Source organism: Anguilla rostrata, chromosome 15 (assembly GCF_018555375.3).
Source record: "Anguilla rostrata isolate EN2019 chromosome 15, ASM1855537v3, whole genome shotgun sequence".
Taxonomy (NCBI): Eukaryota; Metazoa; Chordata; class Actinopteri; order Anguilliformes; family Anguillidae; genus Anguilla; species Anguilla rostrata.
The window spans coordinates 30,549,881-30,563,100 of NC_057947.1; the positions used below are offsets into that span (position 1 = coordinate 30,549,881).

The window sequence follows — 13,220 nt, forward strand, 5'->3', positions numbered from 1 at the left end:
TTCACACAAACAAGCTCACGGGCACGCCGCATTTGCATATTGGGAACTGCGTCAAGTAGCTCGAGGACAGAACATTTTAGTCTTTTAACAAATGGGGAACAAATTCTCGCGCAAATTTTTACATCTCTGTGCGACATCAAAAAAGCATTAAGGCTGAATTTGAATGCTGTTGAATGGCAGCTGAAGCATTCTGCGCCCTCAGTGGAAAGGGTTCCGAAAGGCACCCATGGTATCTTCAAAGAGGAACCCAATCTAGAGCAAGGGTTCTTTGTCAGGCAAAACGGTTCAACCTGGGAGCTTTCAAGCTTTTCACAGCGACCGTAGACGGTTCCATAAAAAAACTAAAAAAATGGTTCCCCCATTAAAACAAGCCAGATGGCCCTTTCAGAACCATTTTTGTTCCCCTGAGACAGTGGGGTTTTTCCTGCTTTTAAAAGGTGCAGTAATAGTTCAGGAGGCGGGACTTGTGCCAGGGGGGCGGGATTACAGGCGGGGTACCCCTCACACCCGTCACCACCAGCAGTGAGGTAGAGGCCGAGGGGTGAGGCTGACGGGGGGCTCGCAGAGTAAAGCAGTCACAGCTCAGACCCAACTCTCCTCCTCCCGCGGTCAGGACTGACAAAGATCAGCAGGTAAACTGGAGACTGATCGTCCGCTGCTCCCTTTCGGTCAGCGCTGAAACCCGGTCTCTATTTGGTCTGCAATAATGGCCCAATTATGAGGAGAAGGGGAAGCAACGGGGACCGTCCGCAAGTCGGGTCAAACCTACTCTCTAAACACGAGTCCAACACTGCAAATCCATCCATAATCTCATCCATAATAAGGAGCTAGCACACAGATTCAGTGAAGGTGACCTACAAGGGGGGTGTGTGTGTGTGTGTGGGGGGGGGGGATGTGGGGGGGGGGGGGGGACAGACTGGGAAATGTGCCTGAAGGTCCCAGTATGGACAGCTTGATTATTCCAGCATCAGGGGCAGCACAGCAATTACCCCACCCACCCCCCATCATTTGCACACAGGTGTACCACACGCAGCTTACTTTGACACCCCTACCAAGCCCCCCGCACCCCGTCAGGCAGAAGGGAAATTATCCGGGTAGCAAGCTCCCCTGGGAGGGGAACCCTTCTCCAAGTCAGATTAAGGGAGGACTGCTATGAATTTTGGGGGGAGTGGGAGGTGTAGGTTTCTAGCAGCCAGTTAGTGTCCATCAAGAGAGACACAGTGCCAACAGCCATATCACTTGTCAAACAGCATGTAGCCTCTAACATTGCACAAGTGCTACCTGCTGCAGTAGAATAATCTCACCAATCACAAATCAATCTGATGTTAATCGCTTCCAGAAGGGCTGGAGTAGACCTCCCCAGGGACATGGGACAGGGTCTGCATACAGAAGAAAATGTGTCCTCTCCCACACGTCATTCCACCACAAAATTTCTGGACATCAGCAACACCACCACAACACCGTAATTCGTCATAAATACATAAGTACATTTTTTAAAAAAGAAGATTTTCCAAGGACAACAGGTATTCTTGGACTTTTTTGGAGGATTACGTCTCAAATGCACCAGGGTTGCAAGTCAAACCGTCTGGATCATGTGGTATCAGGGAAAGAGTATGAAAAAGTGAGAGTGGAAATGGAAAAAAAAAAAAATCTCTACGACAGCAGGTATTCAATCACAGTCAGAGAAAAAAAAAAAACGCCCAAACCAAAAGGAAATAACTGGATTAGCCAGTGATCACCACCAGGCCATTAACAGTGACATTAAATCAATGATATTAAACACGGGGATTTCAACCACGAATAAGTAATTTATCTGCACTAAAAATGGAATATGCATTCTTCAAAGCAAAGTCTGAGGGCTGCTGAGAGTTCACTGTTAAATTCTCGGCAGCTGTTTTACCTTATCTCCATTGCATACTGGCTTTATCGAGGATAAATCCAAAACCCTCTGGTCTCGGCATGGAGGAAATTTCGGTCACAGTCCCAGAATGCCGAGGGGCAGGATATTGGTATACGGGGCATGCACTGGTCAAGTGTCACTGAAGGGACGTGCACAGGTCACCTTTATCAGGGGAATAACACACAGACACACACACGCGCACCCGCACGCACGCACACACACAAACAGCTGTTCTTGATGGGTCAGAGTCGGCTCAAAGGGCTTATCGATTTTATTGACCGTTTTATTGACCATCTTCCCGCTTGTTTACCCTCTTGCATGATTTTTATCGATATCGCTGCCTGGAGCAGATGTGGCCAGTGCGTGTTCCTGATCCGACAGGATCTGCTGGGTTTTTTTTTTGTTTGCGAGAAACAAAAGCTACCAATTTAGACCCAATAAATCAAGGTGAGGCGTGCTAACTGAGAAATCAGCCGCTTTATTTGATCAATAAAGGATTGAATAACAGGGGAAGTCAGCAGACCCCCCCCACCCCCATGGCCCTGCAGGTTGCCCCCGGCCTAGAACATCAAACGTCGCCGCTTTCCTCTCAGCAACGTGCCTTGCTGAGAGGCAAACAAACAAAGTGCAGGGCTCTCGTTCCTTAACGGGGCCCCTTGACCCTTCCCCTCCCTCCATCACACTGGATCGTCTGTCTGTCGACACCCACGCCTCTCCTCGTGACAGCCCAACTCCACGGCCAAGTACCGCAGGCTAAACAGCAGGGGTGTCAGACTCTACAGTAACGGTCTCAAACTCCCCCAACAAGGATCTCAAACTCCCCCAACAAGGATCTCAAACTCCCCCAACAAGGATCTCAAACTCCCCAACAAGGATCTCAAACTCCACAACAAGGATCTCAAACTCCCCCAACAAGGATCTCAAACTCCCCAACAAGGATCTCAAACTCCACAACAAGGATCTCAAACTCCACAGTGATCACATTACATTTATTTTGGCAGACGCTTTTATTCAAAGCGACGTACAATATGCGCATACCGAAGCTACAAAATACACGTTGGATTCAATACTCATTATGTAATAGTTATCCATAACCATGAACCTCAAGTCCAGTTCACACAGCAAGTATTGGCATGGTCAGAAGGTTATGACAAAACTTTCAAGCTAGACTGAGCCATGATGACAAGATATGAGAGACCCACAACATCAAGAAAACATTATGATAATCTCAAACTACAACAAGGATGTCAAACTCTACAACAAGGATCTCAGATTTTACAGCAAGATTGTCACGTCAGGCAATACAGGCCCTGCAAACAAGGTGTGTGGACTCTAAAGCAAATCAATAACTTAAATTAAGCACTTAAGTACAGATAAACACTGAAAACCAGAAGACATCGTAGCCTTCTAGGATCTGAGTTAGAGACCCCTTCCCTACAGAGACAACATGTATACACCAAGAATAGAATGCAACTTTATTTGCCCTTTCAAAACGAATGTCTTGTACACGCACAACATTACAAAGAGAAAATCTTTTTACACTTACCAAGACTAAGAAAACAACCCAAAATCAATCAAAATCATCAAGTAAGTCATCAGCTCAATCAATGTGCAGTAGGCGTTGCTCATTACAAAGGGTTCTAGTGGATAACTAGGAAAGCATCCTCCCAGCAATTATGTGCACCTAAGCTCAATGTTGTCCAGGCTATTTAGTCACAATGGGTGATGGAGGCAGTTCCTGCATGGCTGAGAATCAAGGCTTCCCCTCCCGAAACGGGCACATAGCGAGATTATGCATGCATGCAATCCACAACGTTTTTAGTCGAATCAATGTCGAGGGTGGAAACAATGCCCTGTACGAAAGAACTCTATGGTCTTCCTCTCGACTAGGGCACCGAGAGCAAGTATCGGTTGGAATTCCACAAGCATCACTCCCCAGGAATCAGCATCAGGGGTTAATGGTCCGTGATAAATTTCACTCCCAACTAATGGCAATCTTATGCCTGTCCGTTACTAACCCATTGTTTCATACCGATCACACCTTTTTTAGCTGGGAGAAGAAAATTTAATATGAATTATATATATTTTTTGCATGACCACTCAAAATGGAAATAAAACAGCACAACGTGGTATATTACTAACCATGGGCACCCAAGTTCTTGTGATTATAAAGGCTGAAAGCAGGATACAATATAATCTTTGTAGGTGAAGGGAAATGGTCACAAACTACTTGACTAAGTAAACCCAACTCCTCATTATAGACCTGCCATCTTCACCTGCACCACAGGAAATTAAGACTTTAAATAATCCGTAAAAAACATAATTAAACAGGTAATACAGGTGGATTTATGTAGGTTATGGCTTGAAGGTCAGAGTGGACAACCCTTCAGTTCATCTAATGTACCATTTGGGAATCCACGATTTATGCCTTAAAGTTAAATTATGCCTACCTCAATGTTGCTGCTCATTTTCTCAGACAGGAAACATTGATAAGTGTCATTTAAGAGTCTCACATGAGAAATACTGAGAAAATTCTACATGTTTAGTATGCGTACATAAGTGTTAGCTCATTCCAATTCACTGGAAATGATAAGAGTTACTGAAAGATAACAAGGAAATAAAAACCATGTGAAAAGCCATCATGTTATTCATGTAAGACCGCCTCGAGACCTGCTGCAGGCACGTGCCAAATCGAAAACAAACAACTCGGACACACGTGCACGTAGGAACAGTTTAAGCAAGAATTTAACAGCCTGCAGCTGATGGTGTGCAATCTGATCTGTTTTTCCACACCTCCCCGCTAAAATCCTCCGCGGTAATAAACGAACAAGCCCCAGTCACATTTTGTAAAAACCCAATCAGAGAGAGAGGTGCAAGTACGTGGCATGCGATATCTGGCCTGGGCGGGGAGAAAGTTAGAGCTTCCCTGCGGAAAAGAAAGCATACGGACTGCTGTCGTTCTGTTCGTGATAGTAAACAATCTCACGGGCTCGTATTGTAACTGGAGAAAATCGGCTTTGACGTGCCATGTTCAGTCTGTCAATGCAGATCAAACATTTACCACTGATTAACTCAAATAACTGTGTAAGAACTGGTCTTATTTAGTTAAATTGTTTAAATTCTTGATACGTGACAGGGTGAGTAATTCATTTTGAAATAGTGGTTTATTGGAATGGCTATTGGAAGCTAACACAATTAACAATCCTGATGGTGCATTTGGTAAGACGACATTCATCACAAAACACTGTCACAATAGTTTTAGTCTTCGACAAAATGATTTCGGCTACAATACGGAAAATAATTATATTATATATTTCAATTGAAACGGAATGTCGCCTATTCCAAATGCATTGCAATACATTTAGGCTATATTTCTAACCGAATGCATGTCCGTTTTTCGGAATGCTCACCGGATGCAACGCAATGCATTCTTGCAGAAACATACAGCAATGTCGGCTACTTTGGCAACGGTTTCATGGTTTTCATGTAGACCTACTGTTATTAGTATGATATTTTAAGTGTATCCTAGTTCAACTAATGACATTAGCAGATCTCTTGTAATAGAACACAGAACCATATTTTGATCACTGTTACGTTTATTTATGATACAGGTTTTTTACCAAAGATGGTACAATTCCAACTTTAACATTTGATTACTTTATATACTGCTTTCTGTATTGTCAGTACCAATTAGGGCTATTTCAATGGCTTGAGGGGGGGGGAAGCCCTGGACAAGGGCACAATTGAATGGTGAATTGCGACAGACTAAAAGCAAGTCTCAGAATGAATATTGATCCAAATTTTAAGTGTAAAATAAGACGATATCTGTCATGTTCAAGTTCAGCATGCTTGCCATGTGTCATATAATCAGCAACTTTCAGGCCAAAGTAAGTACCGAAATAAACAAGAAAAAATATATAGGAAATTAGCACATGCAATTGTTAGTCTCTTGTTCCAATAAAACAGTTTGTGAAATGCTACATGTTGGAGGAGGCATATACTCCATACAGCAAGGCTTGTTTTTGTTGAAAACTGTATCGCATGCATGAGCACAAATACAGAGAAGGGCAGCAGGAGCATGCTTGCCAGGCAGTGACAGGACCATCAGGACTGATTTACTTTATGTGCCGGTTATATTCGGTGATGTAACCTGAGTCTGAGCTCCAGCGATCGGAAAACTCACAAAGCCTCGCTTTTTTACAAGGCAAGGAAATGCCTTTTACATTTCAGAGTCGAGAGACCAGAGGAGCCTGGTAATGAGGATACGGCTGAGGTCTCTCCAGTGGTGAAAGGGAGCACAGCGCTCACTGTAACTCAAACAATCGCACAGCCCACGTCCAAGCCCTGAGAAGTCATGTTCATCTCATCTCCTGTGCTAACAGCACACATCTACATGCTGCACTCTGTCAATAAAGCCTTAGTGAAAAATAATGGGTCATATTTTATACAGTGCCTCCAATGTCTGTCAAGACATTTTACAGTGAAGGGGTGGGGGGTGGGGGTGGGGGGGCGGTGGGCGGGCATGGGGGTCAGGATGATCCACTGCCAATGTGGTGCACAGGCATAGATAACACACAGCAGCCATTTTGAACGATACATTTTCAACATATGTCTAGTGAGGCGGAGAGGGAGCCATTTATTAAGACGGGTAAAAGTGCGGGATAGTCAGACACTACATGGACAGATTTAGAATTTGCCAGGACGTATACCTTTCTGCCTTCCTGTAAATATGTGAGCCTGGATCACAGGCAGCTGTGTGTGCGCGTATGCATTTGCGTGATGCATAAAAGTGTGTGTGAGTGTGTGTGTGTGTGTGTGTGAGAGAGAGAGAGTGCACTTTTGAGTGTGTCTATATCTGTGTAAGTGCATGTGAGACTGTGTTTGCATGTGTGTGTGTTTGTGTATGTATGCATGTATATATGCATGCGTGTGTGTTTTTGTGTGTGAGAGAGCGTGAGTGCACTTTTGAGGGTGTCTGTGCCTGTGTATGAGACTGGGTTTGCATATGTGTGTTTGTGTGTGTGTGATTGTCCAGCCAAGAATATTCAAAAGCATCTGCTCACCAGACAGACTTCACATGGGAAACTTGTACATTTCAAAGGAGTCTGAGAGAAGAGGACTGTGTGATGTTTGCGGTGTATGACTAACGTCTGGGGAAAATCTAGGGCTATCATCTTGCATGTGTATCTGTCTTTCACCACCTAAGGGCTGATCGAGCCTCTATCGAAACGATCTGTCAAACAATCATTCAATGAATTGTGGCAATCTCAGTTAGTCTTTTGATTACAATCACTTAATCAGGCACAAGGAAATCAGGTTTGACAAAGCGACAGTACATTAAAATGTCCACAGAGATCACACAAAATACTTTTTTGTGGCGGCGGGGAATGTTGAATTAAAACAAATGTTGTGCAGTGTTACAAAAACTGAAAGATAAAATATTTAAGACTGCCTTGGATATGCATTCAGCAGCAGATCCTTGTTTCACTTTCTGCACTATAACAGCTTTATTTATACGTCTGTAGTGATGAAACCCTCATAATTAGCCCCCCGATTGCATAACTAGTCCCCATGTCTATGGCGATTGCCAAATGATTGCTGAACTTGGAGAGCCTATAAAGTCAGTGTCCAATAGGCAGTCTTGGAAGGCCACAGTGTTTGTTGGTTTTTTTGGGCTTTCTTGGCACCAGTGGTTCATTCAAGTCATTGATTGGCTAAATAATCTACACACCTTGTTCTCAAGACCTTTAAACCAGCAGTAATTACATTTCTCAACGGCTGCAATGTTGTGAACACATTTTGAAAATAACAACACCCTAATCCACTTTTTTTCAGAAATAAAGGAACAGTGGAGGAACATTTTGTTCTTTAAGGAACAAATTTCCAAATGTACCCTAGAAGGTACAATAATATTGTTTGGGTACTAACAAGTACCTTTTACAAGCAAAAAAAGGTACAAATGAAATTTTAAACCATGGCTATGGGTACAGGTTTATGCACCTCTAGGGTACCACCCCAGTGACTGTATAAATGCTCCTCCCCCTCCTCCTCCCCCACACACCCCACTGTGAATACAAGGAAATGTTCCTAGCTACAACCCATGTAGTTTGTGCTAGTCCAGAACAGGGCTGAGACTCTCTTGCCCCATCTAGGACGACAGGCAGGTCACGCTGAGTTTGAGTACAGTTAGACTGAACCAGGCATTAGCTGGTTACAGCTGGCAAGCATGGTTCTAGCCAGTTTGAGCAAAAACAATTTGATCGGTAATGATTCCTAACTTCACCTTATCATAGATAACGTTAGTAGGCATTTTTTTCTTCCAAGAACTAGCCGCCAAATAAAGTAACATCGATCATAGCTACCTTGCTACCTTGGTGGGTAAATTCATTTAAGGTACATGTACAATTTTAGACCTACCTGTCCAGTAGAAACAATGTGAGTTCAGCGTCAGTCTTCAATGGACCACTCACTCCAGGCGCTCTCTGTGATTGGATCGCTCGCTCCAGGCTCTCTCTGTGATTGGACCACTCACTCCAGGCGCTCTCTGTGATTGGATCGCTCACTCCAGGCTCTCTCCGTGATTGGACCATTCACTCCAGGCTCTCTCTGTGATTGGATCGCTCACTCAAGGCTCTCTCTGTGACTGGACCACTCACTCCAGGCACACATTGGACCATTTACTGGGTGAGGTCCAGATGTACTCACACAGAAATACACACAGAAACGCAGACATAAATCACAGATTTATATCATATTCCAAAGACCAGGATCCACACAGGCAGTTGGGTGAAATTCAAACATATTTTGAACACTTCCTGTCTGTTGTGAAGACATAGCAAGCAGCTGGACAGCAAATAAAATAATGTCACACTTGACATGACACGGACTTCTAGTGCTTTCCAGGTAGCGCATGGTGCGATTATCATTCGCCATCCAATTATATGACATAGCAGATGGGGGTCGGGGCATGCTCAGGGCTAATACGTAATACAGCTCAATGTATGTTCCTTTATTCATCACGTAGGAAGACTGGGCTACTCTCCTCAATTTCCCTGGGAGTCCAGGGGCCCGTTGCGAGGTTAATAACACAGAAGTGCCGCAATTCATTCTGCCTACTGCAATAATGATCTAGTCTATAAGGGATTTACACCCCCCCGCCCCCTCCGCACACACCCACGCGCAAGCTCCTTCATTACAGCCACACCATTCCCTGCTGAACACTGTTGCTAATATGTGCTCGTGTCTACAAGTTCAGCTATTAACCACTTCTCCTAAAAAAAAAAAGCCCTTCCGTATTACAACAGTCACATTAACGGTGATCTAATTATCTCGTTTGATTTGGAACGGTGACTGTGGCGCACGTGTGTGTGTGTGTGTGTGTGTGTGTGTAGGTGTGCATGTGTGGGTGTGTGCGCGTACGTGTAGGGGTGCGTGTGTGTGCATGCGTGTGTGTGTAGGTGTGCGCATGTGTGTGTGTGGTGTGTGCGTACGTGCACATGTGTGTGTGTGTGTGTGGTGTGTGTACTATGTGTGCGTGTGTGGTGTGTGTAGGTGTGCATGTGTGGGTGTGCGCGTACGTGTAGGGGTGCGTGTGTGTGCATGCGTGTGTGTGTAGGTGTGCGCATGTGTGTGTGGTGTGTGCGTACGTGCACGTGTGTGTGTGGTGTGTGTACTATGTGTGCGTGTGTGGTGTGTGTAGGTGCATGTGTGTGTGTATGTGTGTGTACATACGTGTGTGTGTGTAGGTACGTGCGTATGTGTGTATGCATGCATGCGCATGCGTGTGTACTGTAGGTGTGTGCGTGTGTGCGTATGTATGCATGCATGCGCCCATGAGTGTGTGTACTGTATGTGTGTGCGTGCATGCCTGCATGTGTATGCGTGCATGTGCTTGTGTGTGTGTGTGTGTGTGTGTGTGTGTGTGTGTGGAGGGGTTGTAGCCCATTACGTGTCTCTTTATTTCTCCTGATTTCCCCCGTGTCTGCCCGTCCTCCCCCCCCCCGTCCCCCCCATTTCACATGGCCCAAATTGCTCTCCACAGAATGTGTCTATGATCTGCTGCGGTGCGCGTCTTAAATGAAATGTGTTATCGATAAAAACCCATCCGAGGCCCAGCCTGCCGCTAAATTGGCACACGCGTTGCAGTATAAGCCGCTCGTGATGAGGAGAAACTGTATGCGTCCCGGACAGCTTTTCCTCTCTCAGGTTTTCGCCCCTCCGTAATGCAGAGCCGGCTGATGTTCAGCGTGGGGCGATGTGCTTATCTACAACACCACCACCACCCAATTCCTGTGTAACTGTGGGAATGAAAAGATTGCGGTACTTTAAAAAAAATTAAAAAAAAAATTGCAGCTCAAAAGCTTGGAGGGATCATCCCCCCACATGTTGGAGAACAAGAACCAGCACTAGCAGCTTTGCCTTGGCTTAGAAACCTGCAATACCAGGTAGAACTGGACATCACAGGACCCCGTGGTCTCATACTGTATGTACTGTATGAGACAGTTATACAAATACCGTATGTCAAGGATCATCAACTCTGGCCCTCGAATTCAAATCCAGCCCTGGTTTTCTTCTCTCCCGGGTAATTAGTGCTACTGATTGGCCAGACTGTCTTCACACCCGACTCCCAGGCAATGGGAGGGTGGAAAACCAGCAGTCCCCGGCCCTCGAGGACCGGGAGTTGCTGACCCCTGCTGTGTGTGTAAGACAGTTATAGATATACTGTATGGCTGCACACAGTTATATGAATCAGGCCGTATGTTTCCAAACTAGTCACTGTGCCGGTCCTTCTCACCTCATGCTGAAATAATGCAGGGCCCTCGAATGGAGCGGTGCCATCTAGCAGCAGAGCGGCATTGTTTCCCAGCGCCGCCGTTTCCATGGCTGACACGCACACCGCGGCCGGGGTCTCCCTGCACTGGGCAAGGACGGCAGGTAATAACACCGCGAAATTGCATCCGTAACTCAAAGAGGTGCAGCCTGTTCCCTTCCCTCCCTCCCCCAAATACATCAAATGGGTACACAGTGTGCGCAGATTCAGAATCACTGTGCCTTGTAAAAAGCTAATTTATTCTAAACGTCAAAAAAAAGAGGGTCCTGATTTAAAATCCAAAAGAACACCGTGGACACTAGGCAAAGTAAAAAGTTAAAAGCTTAAAAGTGTATAAAACTAGGCCAGCCAGACATCCTCCTTTTCTCGGACATTTTGTCTTTTTGGGACAGAACACGTCTGGCCAGGTGGGATTTCTAAATTCCTAAAAATGTCCAGTTAGGTTTTGCTCATTCCGTAGACTGTATATAAACACACAGCCTAGTATTATGTTCATAAAGCCTGTCCACCCCACCCTCTTATTTGAAATCCAATATATGGTCACCCAGAGAAAACCAAGGATTCATTGGTGACCCAAAGACCTGCATGTGGTGCTTCGCTCAAAGATTTATAATTCCGTCACGAGACAAAAAAAATAGTTTCACACCTTAAAAAGGTTTCATATCAGGTACTGATATGAAATTTTTCCAAGCGATTTCCTAAAATACTGTCTAAAAGGATTCTGTGTCCATGAGAAATGGTGAATTAAGGAATGCAAATGTCCGTCAGTCCCCTTCTGTTTCTCGTTTGTATGTTGAGCTGCATTTATCCAAACTCATTTGTCCTTAGAAAATGCACTCAGTAGACCGTACATCAGCAAAACAAGAACTGAGCATGCTCTGCTCAAGAGTGCCATTACGTCAGTTGCCATCTAGTGGCCAAACATCATTACTGCAGTTCACTCCTCAGGGAGCTGCTCATATGTGTGGTTTTCTGGAGGGAGGGGTGGGGGGTGTGGTGGTGGTTTGGAGGGGGGGGTGGGGGCTCAAGTTAAATATTATGAGAACCTCATTCATCACCCTACTTTTTGAGAGCCATCAGGTTCTAGGCCCCTACTGGATTGCCGAGCAACAGGGGACCCCCAACTTTTGAAGTGAAATCTCCGCAGTACAACTGCTGGACAAACTGCAGTAACTTACTCACCTCTTCTGCGAGTGAATCAGCAAACTAATGACTCACTGCGTAAATGAGTGCCTGGGTGAGTGAGCGAGGGAGTGAGTGAGTGAGTGAGTGAGCGAGCAATGGAAAGGAGTCTTTCTCCTGTGATAAATTTTAATCGACATATTAGTTAAAGTGACACTTCATTGTTCTTTTAAACTCGGCTGAAGCATAAGCAGCGATTTAATGGAAGGCGGTAAGCCTTTTAAATGCGGATGGCTTTAATTGCCGTTTTCACGTTGCGTAATACATTGTTGTTATTGTTCGGCCACCCCTGTGGGACAGAGGGAAATGTGCGCCTTCATGCTGCGACCTTCATCCAGGGGACTGTGGAACTTTGCGGAACTGCAGCCTGATTCTGCGAGGAGCTGTATGTGGGGGTGTAGCTGGCACAGCCAGGCGGCTGAGTGTTGGGTTGTGGCCGGCACAGCCAAGAGGCTGAGTGTTGGGTTGTGGCTGGCACAGCCAAGCAGCTGAGTGTTGGGTTGTGGCCGGCACAGTATATGGCTGAGTGTTGGGCATGGCTGGCACAGCCAAGTGGCTCGGTGTTAGGCATGGCCGGCACAGCCAAGCGGCTGAGTGTTGGGTTGTGGCTGGCACAGCCAAGCGGCTGAGTGTTTGGTTGTGACTGGCACAGCCAAGCGGCTGAGTGTTTGGTTGTGACTGGCACAGCCAAGCGGTTGAGTGCTGGGTTGTGGCTGGCACAGACAAGCAGCTGAGTGTTGGGTTGTGGCTGGCACAGCCAAGCAGCTGAGTGTTAGGCATGGCCGGCACAGGCAAGCAGCTGAGCGTGCCTGTCACAGTACGTGGCTGAGCATAGGGGCGTGGCCAGCACAGTCAAGCGGCTACGTGTTAGGTGTGGCCATTACAGGTGACTGCCCCCAAGGGGCCTGTTAACACACATGGGGTGTGGGGTATTGGGGGCGGGCTCACAGGTTGCATGACGGCCATGGTAACGGCAGCAGAGCTGGGATGTTAGGCATGATTAAAGCATGGATTCAGCCCGAGGGCGTGTACCTGGGCCCAGCAGACTCACCGAATCACTCCAGATTAATGAGAACGCTGCTGCTGGGAAGATCGGAAATTCAAAGCGCGAGACACAACGGGCTTTTGCCTGCACTGACCTCTCTGGCACTCGTTTAAATAATAAAAAGAAATCTCCTCTCAGCTGGAGGCGTGACTCGGGAAGGCTCCTGCGGCTGTGGGAAGAGAGGCCTGTAAAAGGCAGAATAGGTGAGATGGCTCTGTGAAAGGGCGACGGTACAGACAGACTGGCTTTACCGTGTTCACTAA

The 13,220-nt window shown here is 46.1% G+C and overlaps 1 long non-coding RNA gene across 1 annotated transcript; it reads left to right on the forward strand.

Moving 5' to 3' along the window:
* The first annotated feature begins 4,778 nt into the window (after window positions 1-4,778).
* On the forward strand, window positions 4,779-6,331 carry LOC135240915 (uncharacterized). Its single transcript, XR_010325831.1, has 2 exons — window positions 4,779-5,037; window positions 6,131-6,331. It is a non-coding gene; the product is annotated as an uncharacterized LOC135240915 (long non-coding RNA).
* The last annotated feature ends 6,889 nt before the right edge of the window (window positions 6,332-13,220 follow it).